At 39.6% G+C, this 14366-nt stretch overlaps 2 protein-coding genes across 4 annotated transcripts in view; one reads left to right on the forward strand and one right to left on the reverse strand.

The window, feature by feature from the left end:
- The window catches only part of XB5750836.S (blastomere cadherin-like S homeolog), a 33790-nt gene extending 25638 nt beyond the window's left edge, over positions 1 to 8152 (reverse strand). Inside the window, exon 1 of the mRNA XM_018242217.2 lies at positions 8074 to 8152. The gene's annotated coding sequence lies outside the window, so the exon portion shown is untranslated. The remainder of the gene's footprint in view (positions 1 to 8073) is intronic.
- Positions 8153 to 8210: 58 nt separating this feature from the next.
- The window catches only part of ap1g1.L (adaptor related protein complex 1 gamma 1 subunit L homeolog), a 32313-nt gene continuing 26157 nt past the window's right edge, over positions 8211 to 14366 (forward strand). The window contains exon 1 of one of the 3 annotated variants that reach the window (XM_018242201.2): positions 8211 to 8423. The gene's annotated coding sequence lies outside the window, so the exon portion shown is untranslated. 3 annotated transcript variants of the gene reach the window in all.

Consider the following 14366-nt stretch of genomic DNA (forward strand, 5'->3'; position numbering starts at 1 on the left):
CCAACAATGCTGACCAGTTATAAATGCAGTACTGAAAAAAGCAAGGGATCATTTTCATAGGCTAGCCAAGGCAACCAGATCTTTTCATAAGCTTTCATGTCGTTTTGTAACATATATGTTCATTAGCTGCTATATCAATTATTTTTGCTTTTAGCATAGACATGGGTATAGTAGCCTTTTTCCAGTTTTGTGCGATGATCAGTCTTGCGGCTGTGAGGATATGTTGTGACAACCTATGGGCCGGATTGGAGAATCTGTTAGGCTGCTTACCTAAGATCATGGTGGCCGAGTCTTTGGGGAAATTAGTGTGCAATATTTTAGATAGCAATTGCTTTACATGATCCCAGAATTTCGAGACTATTCTGCAATTCGCTTCCCATTCTTAAAGATTTGACTGGAGGGTTGTTGGCAAAGGCAAAATATTTTCAGTGATACAGCAGTGCAAGTAACAACAAAGTACAATAGCAATTGCATTTATAATAATTCTGATCATTGAAAATCTTTAATGCATATAAGAAGTGTGCTTTCAATCTGCATAATTGTATATTTGGGTTTGCAACCTTTCAACTGTTAATTAAATATGCCCTTAAAACACCAGTATCATGGAGCAGGGAGTGTGACTGCTCCAGAGTCCAGTCACTCATCAGGCCCACAAGGGGGGATCTTCAGGAAGTTAAACGGCTAGCCAGTATGAACAACGGAAGGTGCTCATGGGTCCCAGAGGAAAGGGGTGGTTTGTTGGTGGAATGCAGATAAAATGGGGATGGGCCTTCAGTTTCTAGTTATGCTACTGCTTAAAGGAGAACTAAAGCCTAACTAAAGAAGTAGGCTAGAAATGCTGTACATTATGTTTTGGACTTCTGTACTAGCCCATGGTAATCACAGCCCCTAAGCAGGGAAGATCTGTGCCACCCAAGATGCCCCAGTAGCTCACCATCTTCTTTTCTGCTGATTCGCTGCTGCACTTGCTCTGTGCTGCTGTCACTTACAGAGCTTAGGGACTGACTCACAATATACAGTACATATAGAATATAAATTCGAAATATAATGGTGATTGATAATTAATACAGATAATTACTACATGGTAAAACAGAAACCAGTGCAACTAGCATCAGAATTTAATAATCAGCCCTGTAGGATCAGCTTATATTACAGGCCAACCTCAGTTTTAGCAATATACTATTCAGTTGACTATGTGTTTTCTAAAATAGCAATGTGTCAATTTCAAATCCATTCCTCTGCTAACATCTATTATCCTTTCAAAGCTTAAAAATATAGCCTACAGTATTTATTTTTCTCTTTGAAGGGCATCCACATGAAGTTAAGTACTTCAGTCCATGTCACAAGGATGTGTTACAAATCTGCAGATTATAATATTCTGTTTTTCCAAAACACAACATTAGGGATCACTAGCTTATGGAAGCAGAGCCCAGAAAATAGATGTAACTAGTTGTTGGTGGGAGTTGCTGATACAATCTAACTAGCTGGGAAAATATCATTGTTTGGTATTAGCTATTACTTAATTCTCTTAAAATTAGAGCTTTAAGAACTACTTAAAATAAATATTTTTTTGACAGATTTTGCATCAGACTAGGACCTTTCCCCTGCTCCGTAGAGAGAGGAGTTGTAGGATGACTAACAATGCTATAATAATGTCACCTAAATCAGAAGGAAAATCATGACTGGATTCTATTCATTGATAAAACTGTTGAAAAGCACAGCAATATGACTTCATACATGCAATAGCAATATGTGCAATATGCTCACAAGCTGAACCTCATACATCTCCCATTTAAACTGAGCTAAGTAAGATTTTGTGTTGTACATAATTATGGTTCAGCCCAAGTATATGTGACCTGACATATGCTTATAGAGGCACAGTTACATATCTCTGGATATCACTAATTTGTTTAGGGTCTCCTCCATGCTTCAAACATTTTGTAAACTAATCCCTTTATTTACATATATGCAAAATTTGCATTTGTGATACCCAAATAGACTCCTCTATGCTCCCAGGCAGTCCCTGATTGATAATCTGTGGATTCTACCAAATACCAGAGGGGCTGCTGTAAACTGCCATAGACAGTCCATATTAAGTGGGCTGGAGGGGGGGTTGTTTGGACCTCTGTGTACTTGAAATGCCAGGGACTATTTTGAATCCTGACCCAGGTCTATTCCCAGGGCCCCCAACAATGGGTGGGACTGCTGATTTTTGTTATTTCTCTGTTTGACCTAGATATAATCTGTTTTTTATTAAACACCAAGACAACCTGTAAAGATACTGATTGAGCTCACTTGTTTGGAGATAAACATATCCAAGCTTGCATTCTCTGAAGGCGATTTTATGGAACAAGTCACAGGTTAACAAAACAAGAGGAAAGGTTTTTGGAGGCCCATGTATTCAAACAAGTCTGAAGTTCTTATGTCTGGTCAACTGTTTTTTCGCCAGAAGAGAAAACACTAAGGCCCTATTGCTGCCAAATGTCAGTTGTGAGAAAAATGACACATGGGGCAGATTTCACCACAAAAATGCTCATGGGCCAAAATGAGCCCAGTGTCACAAAACTTAAACTACATTTGTACAGTAAATTATGCATTACTATCAGTGTAGGGGGAGTGTCGGGGAAATGTATTAAAATACACATATACAATTATACCAAGAAACTCAAATAAAGATATAGTTATCACATCCCACACTAACAGCAGGACTTAACAAAATGTGGGCAAGGTTAAGGGCAAATGAGCATTTTTGGGCTGAAAACCACCTTGTCAGGAGAGGTGGTTTCCATTTATGCAAATAACAGGACGCAGTATCAGGCATTTCTGATGCAAAATGTGTGCCATAGGAAATGTTACCTATATGTCCTGGATTGGCAGTCTAGTCATAGAAAATGAATATCTACCGCTGGTCATATATGTAAAGGTCTGCTTGTTTGGCAAGGTCAGCAAAGAAGTAGATCTTTTACAGACATCAGGTCATCAGTTGAAGAACCGCATCGACAAACCAACATGCTCCTTGCCAATATTAATATCTTGCCAATTTTGCCAAGGTATCGGTCAGTCAGGGAGGCCTGTCGAAGGGCCCCATACTGCCTGCACATGCGCATTGGGGCTTGGGGGTGGGTGTGTGGAGGTCCAGTGCCTGGGGCGTAACCAGACCAAAATACAGAGCTGCCGGCGTATGGCCAAATTTTTTTAAAAGGTTTTTATAAAGCATTTGTAACTGACATTTGTGATTAAGACAATAAACAATACAACATTGTTTCTACAAACATGTTTTGTTTCTGTGTCTTAAATACACCCAGTACACCTATATGAGTCAGTCAGTGACGACCTACTGAAGTTGATGTTCAGTCACCTGCTAGAGAAAAAGGGGGGCTTTGGGGTTCTCACTGGAGGGAGAGGCTATAGTCTCAGAGGCATAAAGTGTCTATATAGCCTCAGCCCATTCTCCCCATATATTGATGTACTTTTGGGGGCACCCCTTTGCAGTGTAGGTCAGTTGTATCAGAGGGAAAAGGGCTCTAAGTAGGTTCTGCCATCTAGTAAGTTTTGGGGGAGAATGAACCATCCATTAAAGGAGGATACACTTCCTAGCATAAAACAAAGCCATATTAGATGGAGGTAGTCCACATCGAGGATACAGCATTTAGGGCTATAAGACGAGTCTCGGGCTCCCACAAAGGCTGTGGGTGATTTTAAATTGGATTCATTTGTCTCTCCTGAAGATAGTCTGTCACTTCCTCCCAATCTTCATCATCAAGCTCCAGTAGGGCTTGACGCCAAACTGTGCGAGTTGTGAGAAAGGGAGATTGGAGGGTAGAGAATAGTAGAGAGTATAGTATGGTGATCAACTTTTTAAAGGAGGGGTTTCTGAGAGTAGTTTTAACTTCAGTGACCACAAAGGACACTATGGTCCTTTGGAATTTCTGGCAAAAGGCCTGTTTTTGTTGCAGATATGAGAACCAGGGGAGCAACTCTCCGGTTTCTGTGTGTCTGATCTGGTTTATCACTGACTTGTAGAGTAGCAACAAAGTATGTTACAGTGTATCAATGCACCCGCAAGTTAATAACCTTTAAACGTATCAAACATGTGTTACAATTTGTCCACAGAAATTCGATAAAATATGGTCTCCTTGGTTGGATTCACCTTCAACAATGACTAAATAGGTCTACTGAGAATTGTCTTTATATCCTATCATGTCTACCTTCTTCTTCCTTCCTTCCTTCTTTCTTGTTATTAATGAAAACTCAATAAAAAGTTACTATTAAAAAAAAAACGTGTTACATTCGAGCAATCACAGAGAAGGACACCTAGTAATTTATGTATCCACTATGTCAGGGCTGTCCAACTGGCGGCCCGCGGACCCCCTTTATGTGGCCCTCCATATCAAAGTCTGCCTGCTGTGTCTGTTTATCATATGTAAATTTTAAAAGGTATCACTACAGAGATTAACTGGCCCCTGCATTGTTTAAACCTCAAATTCAGACTAAACCCCTGTATTGTTCACACCTGTGATCCTCCTGTATTGTTCACACCTGTGATCCTCCAGCATTGTTCACACTTGTGACACCTCTATTGTTCACATCCTAAAGGCCTGTACTGTTCACACCTGAGACCCAGACTGAAACTGCCCACATTGTTCACCTGTTCACACCTTATTCAAAATGCTAATGGGTCACCAGCACTGTGTCACTGTATGTAGTACATATTAGACTGGTCCTGATTTTCCTCTCTCCTGCTCTGTTCTGCCTTCCCTGTGCTCCCTGTGTGTGTCATTCTTTGCACCCTGTGTTTGCCATACTCTGCCTAACCTATGATCCCTATGGAATGTAAGTCTGGTATTTGTTCTGGGGTTTTGTTAGCATTTGAAAATTATTGTTAGGAGCCCCTAAGGTGTTTAATCATATGCTGTGGTACTGTATTATACACAGGGGAGGAGGAGGAGGCATATGGATTTAAGGGTATGTCTTAATATGACTTAACTTTTTTCACGAGTGACATCCCTGCCGGTGCCGGGCCAAGGTAGTTTGGCACCTGTACCAGCAAGCCCAGCAGCCATCCATCATACTGCCCCCCCATACCTGTGCCAGTAGCCATCCATTATACTGCCCCCCATACCTGCACCAGCAAGCCCAGCAGCCATCCATCATACAGCCCTCCAGCAGCCATCATATTGCCCCCAATCTTTACCTGTGTCAGCAGCAGCCAAAAATCTGATCACATCATATTGCCCCCAAGTATTTATGTACCTGTGCCAGCGCCCAGCCCAATCTGTACCTGGCTGTGTCAGCAGGAAGCTTTACACTTTCACAGTAATATAATGAATGTCTTCAGTTCAGTGCAACTGTGCAAGGCTGAGAGCAGCAAGCGGGAGCCACACCAAGTAGGCCGCCAGCTCTTTGCCTCTCTCTGTCATCCAACTGCATCAGTGACATCAGTGACGCGTATATGCACGTCGCGCTGCACTGCCGCACCGCACAGAAGGAGCTATTACTTGCTGGCAAGAGGAGAAGGTGAAGGAGGAGGATTCCACCCGACTGAGTGACCATGATTACTGAAACAAATTATTAAATAAACGCTTGAAAAAAAAAACGAACATTAAAAGTGCCTCCTCAATGATGGTGTCCTAGACAGCTGCGGTTTAAAGTGGTTGTGGTCTAAAAACAGGGAGTGGCACTGGCTTCCGTTATCGGCCCTCCACCATGTAGATTAGAAAAATTCCGGCCCTCTGTACCATATAAATTGGACAGCACTGCACTATGTGATTGTCCAGTTAACCAGTTCAGGTGCTAAAGTAATAGGAATAATGTTAAAACTCAACCTTTATTGAATAAATTAAAAAAGAAAAACCACGCTGACAAAAAACCAAAGACAAAACCCATCACTGAAAATTAACCATAGTGATGCTGGACCGTGTCCATAAAATACAAAAAGATTAAAAACACATAGGATGGAACAGTGGCGCAGTAGTGAACTGATAATTCTCAGTCACAGTATTATAAAGATAGTAAAGATCGAGTGTGGATTATTTCCACTCTTTATGTGTCTATTTCAGTATTCTATATAGTACACCCTTTTACTTCAAGTTTGAAAATTATACATTCATTGTGAGTAATCTTACTGAATTATCGTGCCACTTGCAAATTGGCAAAACACAAACAAAACCTCAAAAGGTACTTCTTGCCAACCCAACACCTCCCTTCCATTTGTTTCCCAGTTTTCTACCTAGCTACTTAGGGAGCGCATGGGAGCTGGTCCCCCACCGTCCAGCTATGCCACCCAACGCGTTTCACCGGTTACCCGGCTTCTTCAGGGGCATAAGTGAACCGGTGAAATGCGTTGGGTGGCATAGGTGGACGGTTGGGGACCAGCTCCCATGCGCTCCCTACGTAGCTAGGTAGAAAAACTGTGAAACAAAAAAAATTCCAATCACTTTTTCATTCAATCAACTACTTTTTGAGTACTTTTCATATGAATGTCATGCCACCATCTTCAGCAGAAGCAGGCCCTGCGGTGTGGGCCCCCCTGTGACTGCAGGGTCTACTTCATCTAGTTACACTATTGGCTTTCATAGTGATCTCTTGTGGCTGTCCAGGGTCATTTGTATTGCACAGTGCTAAGGAGTCTCCATTGGATATCTAAGCTAGCACACAGGGAGTAAATATTGGCACAAAAATGCATACTTTTTCGTTTTCATGTTGGTATCCACTCTGTGTGCTCACAGGCTAATGTTGTGCCTGTGAATTAACATGCATGAAGATGCAGATGGAAGTGCATCTGCTTTCTCTACCTGCATTTCTACATAGGAGAAACAGACCTGTGTGCCACTACTCTGACATTGCTTTGTAAAACAAGTCATTATTTGGACGTGTGAAGGAGAAATTTATAAGGAAACACTTCTAATCTAACAAAGAACATACGCAAGAATATACGCAAGTGTCTATATACTTTAATATAATCAGGGATTTGGTACATCTAAAGCTAACAGTATCATATTTGTGGCATTGCACACAGTGAGTACACTACATGGAACCTTGTAGAGATGTCCAATGGCATACAGGATTAATGCAAGCAAATCTGCCTTGTGTTTTTAATGCACTCCGCATTAAACACTTCGCATTAAACACGCAAGGCAGATTTGCTTGCATTAATCCTGTGTGCAATTGGATTTCTTTATTCAACTGTTCCTGTGAGGTGGCCGAGCCTCTACCTTTTGAGCACCAGGTATCTTTATTGCTCTTTGTATTAGGGTGTGCGGGAGCTTAACTTGTTGCAGACCTTGTAGAGATGGACACATGCCACCCTTTCTATTTTGTGCTATTCAAGAAATGTAGTATCTCAATATGAAAACAAAACAACAACAAAAAACCAATGGGCTTGTCATTTCTACAGGGTTAGAAAAAGTTGCCTTCTTCTTCAAAAGGGGGTCATCATCTAAAAAAACAAATGCTCTGTACGGCTTCAAATTCATTGTTATGGCTACTTTTTTATTCTTCATCTCTCTATTCATAGTCCAGTCGTATTCAAATCAATTCATGGTTGCTAGGGTAATTTGGACCCTACAACCAGATTGCTAAAATTGTAAACCGGAGAGCTGCTCAATAAAAAGCTAAAGAACTAAAAATGAAAACCAACAATTGCAAATTGTCTTTGAATATCCCTCTCTACATTAAACTAAGAGCTAATTCAGAGGTAAACCCCTTTAAAACAAGTTACCCAGCACTTTACAATACAATGAGAACAGAGGGCTTGTAATAGATCAAGCATTGCAGAATTAAATATGGCCTATTTGCCCATATGGCTGCTAGAAATGCATATACGTAATTGTATAATGTGAATAAATACTCCAAAGCCACAAAGAAAATGTGTTTTGTAGGAGCACAGGGTCCACTGTTTGCCCACAGATGCGGCTACAAACATTACTGGCTAACTCCAGCTTCCATATTCCAATAAGACGTTGCTAGAGAAACTGGTTTGGCTGGTGCACCCAATCTATGGCGCAATGACAGGAAGTGAGGCTCAATGACAAGCCCAGAATTCTAGATGACACGATCCCCGCCCATAGTTACCTGGGTCAGGTGGCACGTGACATCAGGGCACCGCCCTCTCTCACTTCCGGGTCTGCTAGTGACGGGGCACAGAGTTGACGTCATCACTGGCTTCCCTGTCAACTTGCCAGTGTCCCTCCGCGTACAGGAAAGAGTTCCGGCCCTAAGTGACTTCTTGAGTTCAGAAGCAGATCGGTATACAGGCCGTCATTGAATACACGTTTGACGTGAATTTCAAGATCTAGAGTGCTGGTCGCTTGTCTGAAGGCCGCTGACTTTACGGGATCCTTCCGCACAGCCGCGGTGCTGCGGCCCAGCAGCCGCCATTTTGGTTTGTCCCGGAGCCGTGTAGAGAGCAGCAGTACCGGGCGGTGAGAGGAAAGACACTTGGCTAATGGCTAGTGATTAAGGTGTAGGCTAGTGACAGGTTGGAGGGAACGGATAGTAATAGTGGGGATGGTAGCTCGCTCTGGGCAGCAGTAACACTGAATTTGTGACGAGTGGGGCGTGAGGAAGAAATTGGAGGAGCACTGACCAGAGGCTGTATGCAAGTGTGACGGGACACTGACAGGAAGGAAGCGCGATAATGTGTGCATGGGCGCTGTGTCAGTAAATCTCCGTGCAGCTTAACAGTGATCTGTCGAGAGACTGGGGCATTCGACTTGTTGCACAAGTGACAGAATGGATGGCAGGGTCATTTAGTGTTTCTCTGTGGATTTTATGGGCTGCACTCGATTAGCTTCCATGTTAGATTACATGGGGCTGTGACAGCTGAGGTGGATGTTGTGATTTGTGTGCATTAGGGACACTTGAATGTTCATTGGAGGTCACTATTTATCTGTGTGCAGATAAATACAAGTGTGTGTATACAAAATTGCATTCTCTTTCTAGTAACATTTTTTTCCCTCAGAAACCGCAGGTACAAATGAAAATATCTTGATCTATACTTGGATATGAAAATGAATATATATGTGAACTTTTTAAAGTGGTGGTTCACCTTCAAACAACTAGTTGTTTTCAGATAGATCACAAGAAATGATTACTTTTTCCAATGACTCTCAATTTTCTGTGTGTGACCGTTTTTCTAATATTGACGTGTCAAGTATCATTTCTCTCTGGGAGGGGGGTCGCCGACCCTGTAAACTGTTCTAAATGGATACATTGAGTTGATACATTTTTTATCTTTGTCCCTGCTGAGCAGAATCTCTGGGTTTCAATGCAGGCAGCTGTTAGAATTGATACAATAGTTGCTAATACTCCAGAGATGCTGCTGAGAAATGTATCAACTGAATGTTGCAAAATTGTAACAGTTCAGAGTCTGCACCTGAATTACTGAGCTGCCAGACTCTTAACACCAGAGACACGAACATTCAACTTTATACTTAGATTTTGGAAAAACAGTAAAAAATAAATAATGGAAAGTAATTGGAAACAGTCTTTATTTCTGGGGAACAATGTAAAAACAACTGAATTGAAAAAAGTGTTTGGAAGGTGAACAACCCCTTTAAAGAAGATTTATTTAAACGTTAAATCACAACAAATGGTCACGTATTAAAAGCATCTGTCAGGAACAGACAGGTGTCTGCTGCTTTCAGCAATGTGCTTAATAGACCTCCTTAGTCATGCTTCCCAGTTTTATTTGTCCTCCATATTTGCCTGCATCAGGTAGATACACTACAGAAAATGATGATACATTTCAGATAAATGAATTCACATCCATCATCCCTTTAGCTGGAACTACCCTTGCAACTAATGTTCTCCTTTTGCCCTTTCTGAGCAAGCGCAGGTCAGTGTCCCAATTATTAACCTCCGTTCAAATTTAGAGCACTATTAATGACATGCACATTCTAAGGGGCAGATTTATCAAAATGTGAGTGAGCTTACAACAGAAAAATGTACCCACTTTCAATTAATTCCATTTAAGAAGTGTATTTATCAATGGTTAACTCTAATTTTCACCTATTGATAAATACAGTTCTACAAATCCAATGGGAATGAATAGAAGTGGGAGAAGTTTTCTGAGGTGAGCTCTCGCATTTATAAATCGGCCCCTAAATGAAAGACAATGCAGAATATTTGCTTTATAACATGGCACTTATTTCAGTGTTTTGTAAATTGCTTTTTATGAAAAACATATATCTCTTATTTTATGTATCTTCCCAAAATCAAGCACTTACTGCTTAAGTACCTCCTTCTGGCTCACACAGGGTGCTTATATGACATAGCTGTGTCCTCTATTTTTACACTTCTTCCTGTTAATTTTTTTTTATTTGGTGTTCTGTGAGTGTGCTCATAGAACCTCGCGTAATGATGGTTCATTGTAAGCCATGGACATTTTTATTTCCAAGTATACGCCAATTTGATTAGATGATTTCCATTGGTGCATGACAATAAGGTAACGGTCCAGAAAGAGAGGACAACGTTGCTTTTTCTTTCTGAGCAGGAAGGTTGATATGAAGAGCACAGACTTGGTGACAAGGGAAAAATAAACAACACATTTTCATAGTAGATAGAAGTAGTACCTAAGAGATGATACCTAATATATGTTGAGTCACATATTCATGTATGTATAACATTGACAAAGCTGTGTCATAAGAAAGGAGAAAATTTTAACTTTTTTTTTTAAGAGAGAATATTGCTATGAAAATTAATAATCTTATCTTAATGGACACCGACAATGGAAGCATGTAGACTGCTGGAATAATTGTTGTCTTTGTTTATTGGATCAAGTGGGAAAGATGGAGAGAATTACTGAGAGTAGAATTGGATCAAGTGGGAAAGATGGAGAGAATTACTGAGCGTAGAATTGGATCAAGTGGGAAAGATGGAAAGAATTACTGAGAGTAGAATTGGATCAAGTGGAGAAGTGACAAGGTTTTTGTATCAGAGAAATTAAGACTGGCTATACTGAAAAGAGCAAATGAGATAAAGTAGGTAGTTGGAGCCGAGATTGGAATTTTACTGGAATCCACTGAACCTAAGCGGCAGTGATGACAGACCAGAGAAAAAATTGAATCAGAACAAGAGATAACAACATGGAGTCCTGGTGTAGAAGTTCCCGAAAATGCAGTGCTCCAAAATTGGAGAATCCTTTTAAACTATCTTCAAATAGAATTGGAGACCACAGAAAGAACCATTGTTACATTTGACTAACTCTAGACAAATAATTGCAAGGGTTCTCAACTTCTGTCTATGCTACTGGTTGACAGTGTGCTCCTGAGAGTATATTTTGAAAATGTGCATTGCCTGGAATCTCTCCTTAATTATTTAATTCCTTTATAGGCAAAGGTATTTGGTATACTACTGCCTGCAGCTAATTGTAACCCTGGAAACTTAACTATTCGCTCTGTAACAGTGGGAACATAGAGCTGTGCTCATGCAGTGTGACCAAAAAAATTGAGAGGACAATCTTTTACATACTAAAACAATAATGACAGCATTTAATTGAAATTTCCATTTCAAACATTTAATTGGGACAAAAAGTGAGCAAATAGGGGTGAATGAATAATATATTGAGTGCACGTCTAATCGATATGTTGCTGATGATTGTCCAGATATGTAAAATGCAGATTAGAAAATCCTGTTCGATGAGGACCACAAGGGTGTGTTGATGCAATCCTGTCCTGTCGTGTCTACATAGGTCCCCATTATGATCCAGTTGTTGGCCAGAAGAACAGACCTGATGTGTTTGGCAAATTGTAGTTTTAACAGATTATCAGAGTAGCCAGGAATTGGTACTGACAAACTAGAATGTGTCAGTATCAGTTTTATTAATGTTGTCTATAGTACAAGTCACTGTATTCAAAGGTATCATGAATCACCCCATTGGGACCATATTATGTCCCAATCCTAAGGCGCAGAACACTTTAAAGGGAAGCAGGCTAACTGCTGTATTTGTAAAGTTGTGTAAAATGATGATTATGGCAAAAAAGACATACTGTAAAATAAATATTTAAAAAGAATCAAATTCAGTTAGCCTAGAAATTGTGGCATAAAAAGATTTCCCTTAATGTTTTTTTTTTTTTCAAGCCAACCTTTCTTTTAAAGGGGTTGTTTACCATCCAATACTTTTTTCAGTTCAATTGGCTTCAGATAGTTCAACAGAAATAGACTTTTTCCAACTACTTTCTTTTTTCTATGTGTGATAATGGTTTTAATATTTAAGTGTAAATTTTATTTTTTTTCACCTTTCTAAAGCAGTTCTAAAGAGATTGGGGGTTGCCAACCCTGTAAACTGTTCTAAATTGATACATTTAGTTAATACATTTATTATCTTTGTCCCTGCTGAGCAAGAATCCCTGTGTTTCATTAAAGTCAGCTGTTATAATTGATACAATTGTAACAACTAAATGTTGCAAAAATGTAACTGCACCGAATCTGCACCTGAATCAATGAGCTACCAGACTGAAGCTTAAACTATAAACTTTGGAAAAACTGTAAAGTATAAAAATGTAAAGAAATTGAACAAAGTCTTTATTTCTGGAGAACAATCTGAAAACACAATGGCATTAATGTGGCGTTTGATGTATGTCCATATCCCCTCTTACTTTGTTTAACAAGGCATGATAAATATATCTTTATAGATGTAACAGTTCTTCTTTAAAATTCTAGAGGTGTTTTGTTATTACCCAATACAGTGTAAATTTGCTTTAGTTATACATAGTTGTAGTATGAGCAGGCACTCAAGGACCAATCCTCCACGCAGACTGTAAAATGATGTAGTGTTTATTTGGTATTAACAGCATTGCCTTACTCGTTTCGTATATTCAGACGCTTAAGTGTGTCTAGAGATACAAAACGTGTAAAGGCCATGCTGTATATACCAAATAAATATTCCTTTTTTTTTTTTTTTTTTTTTACATGCTTGTGTGGAGGATTGGTCCTTGAGTGCCTGCTCATGCTACAAATATGGTTTGAATCCACTCCCTTAGCTGAACCTGAACCTCCTCCGATATTTGGTGAGTGAAGAAACTTTGAGACCCGCTTTTGTCTTTGCATTAGTTATACATAGTAACTAATGAACAGTTGGGTTTTTGCATTGAGAATCATGAAAGTAAGAGTATTGTAGAATCCATTGTCATTCAGATGATGATTCTGTTGATCTAAAGCAAAGTTTGGGGCAGTTAGGGCTCTTGAAAAAAAGACCAATGGTGGCCTGAAACTTAGCTTTTTTTGTTTGATGTCAATGTCATGTTATTCCAGCAAAGGCTTTTTAACATTTTGCTAACTTTGATAGTGCTGTTTATTGAACGTTTTACTTTCTACTTTTTTCATTCATTTGAATGCATAAAACGCACAGGGTAGTGGAGTTGGTACATATACGTTTCTACTCAGACTCTTCCGATTCCAGGATTCGGTCGGGCCAGAATTTGGTATTTTTCAGCAGGATTCGGCTATATCCTAGTGCTTGGCTGAACCTATTTCAAATTAGGGACGGGAAGTGAAAATCACGTAACTTTTTGTAATAAAAAAAAAAAGTTAATTTTTTTTCCCCACTTTTTCCCTTCCCGTCCCTAATTTGCTCCTGCCATATCCTCCTTCATAGAAGCTCTTAAATCTGATTTGATTATTTTCAGTGCTTGTATTTAAAGTTATTAGGAATCAGTCAGTACATTTTTGGTGACTCTTGACGCCAGATACCTAAAATTGCTCCCGACTCCACAGCTCTGTTAATATATACGCTAATTGATTCCATTTTTCAGTATTCAGATTTGTATTTTTATGCAAATAAACTGGGTACTGAGAATATATAAACAGAGAAATTCATGTTAAACTCACAAAAACACGCTTAAAAGCATTATATGCATTTTGATACATTTAAATTCAAACACAAGTGTGTAGGCTGCCATAATTGTGTATGCTTCCTGACTGATCAGCCCACAAGCTGAAAGACTGAGAACGTAGAAGCGGCCATACATGATATGGACACTTTTCTATTATTCCGTTAAGAAGCAGTAAGTGAAAACGAGTTGTCTCTCCTTTTCTTGCTGATAGAGCTAGCAGTGGGCAACATGGGATATCAGATTTAGGGGGTTATTTTTTATGGATCAAGTTGTTTTCCATGAAAATTTGAGCTTTCAAGGTTATATTTTTGGTCAGAATTCACATTTTCAGGTTAAAAAAAAAACATGAATTTTTCAAGATTTATTATACCCCGACCTTGGAAATAGCTTGAGGTCAATAGCAGAGCTCCCTTGAACCATTATGTAATAGCCTTCATTATGTTCAAGTTTTTTTGGGGGGCTTTGCCATTCCAGTTTTTTCTTAAATAAGAAACCATTCATACAAGGTATAAAAAACTCTTAACATTCAAC

Source organism: Xenopus laevis, chromosome 4L (genome assembly GCF_017654675.1).
Source record: "Xenopus laevis strain J_2021 chromosome 4L, Xenopus_laevis_v10.1, whole genome shotgun sequence".
Taxonomy (NCBI): domain Eukaryota; kingdom Metazoa; phylum Chordata; class Amphibia; order Anura; family Pipidae; genus Xenopus; species Xenopus laevis.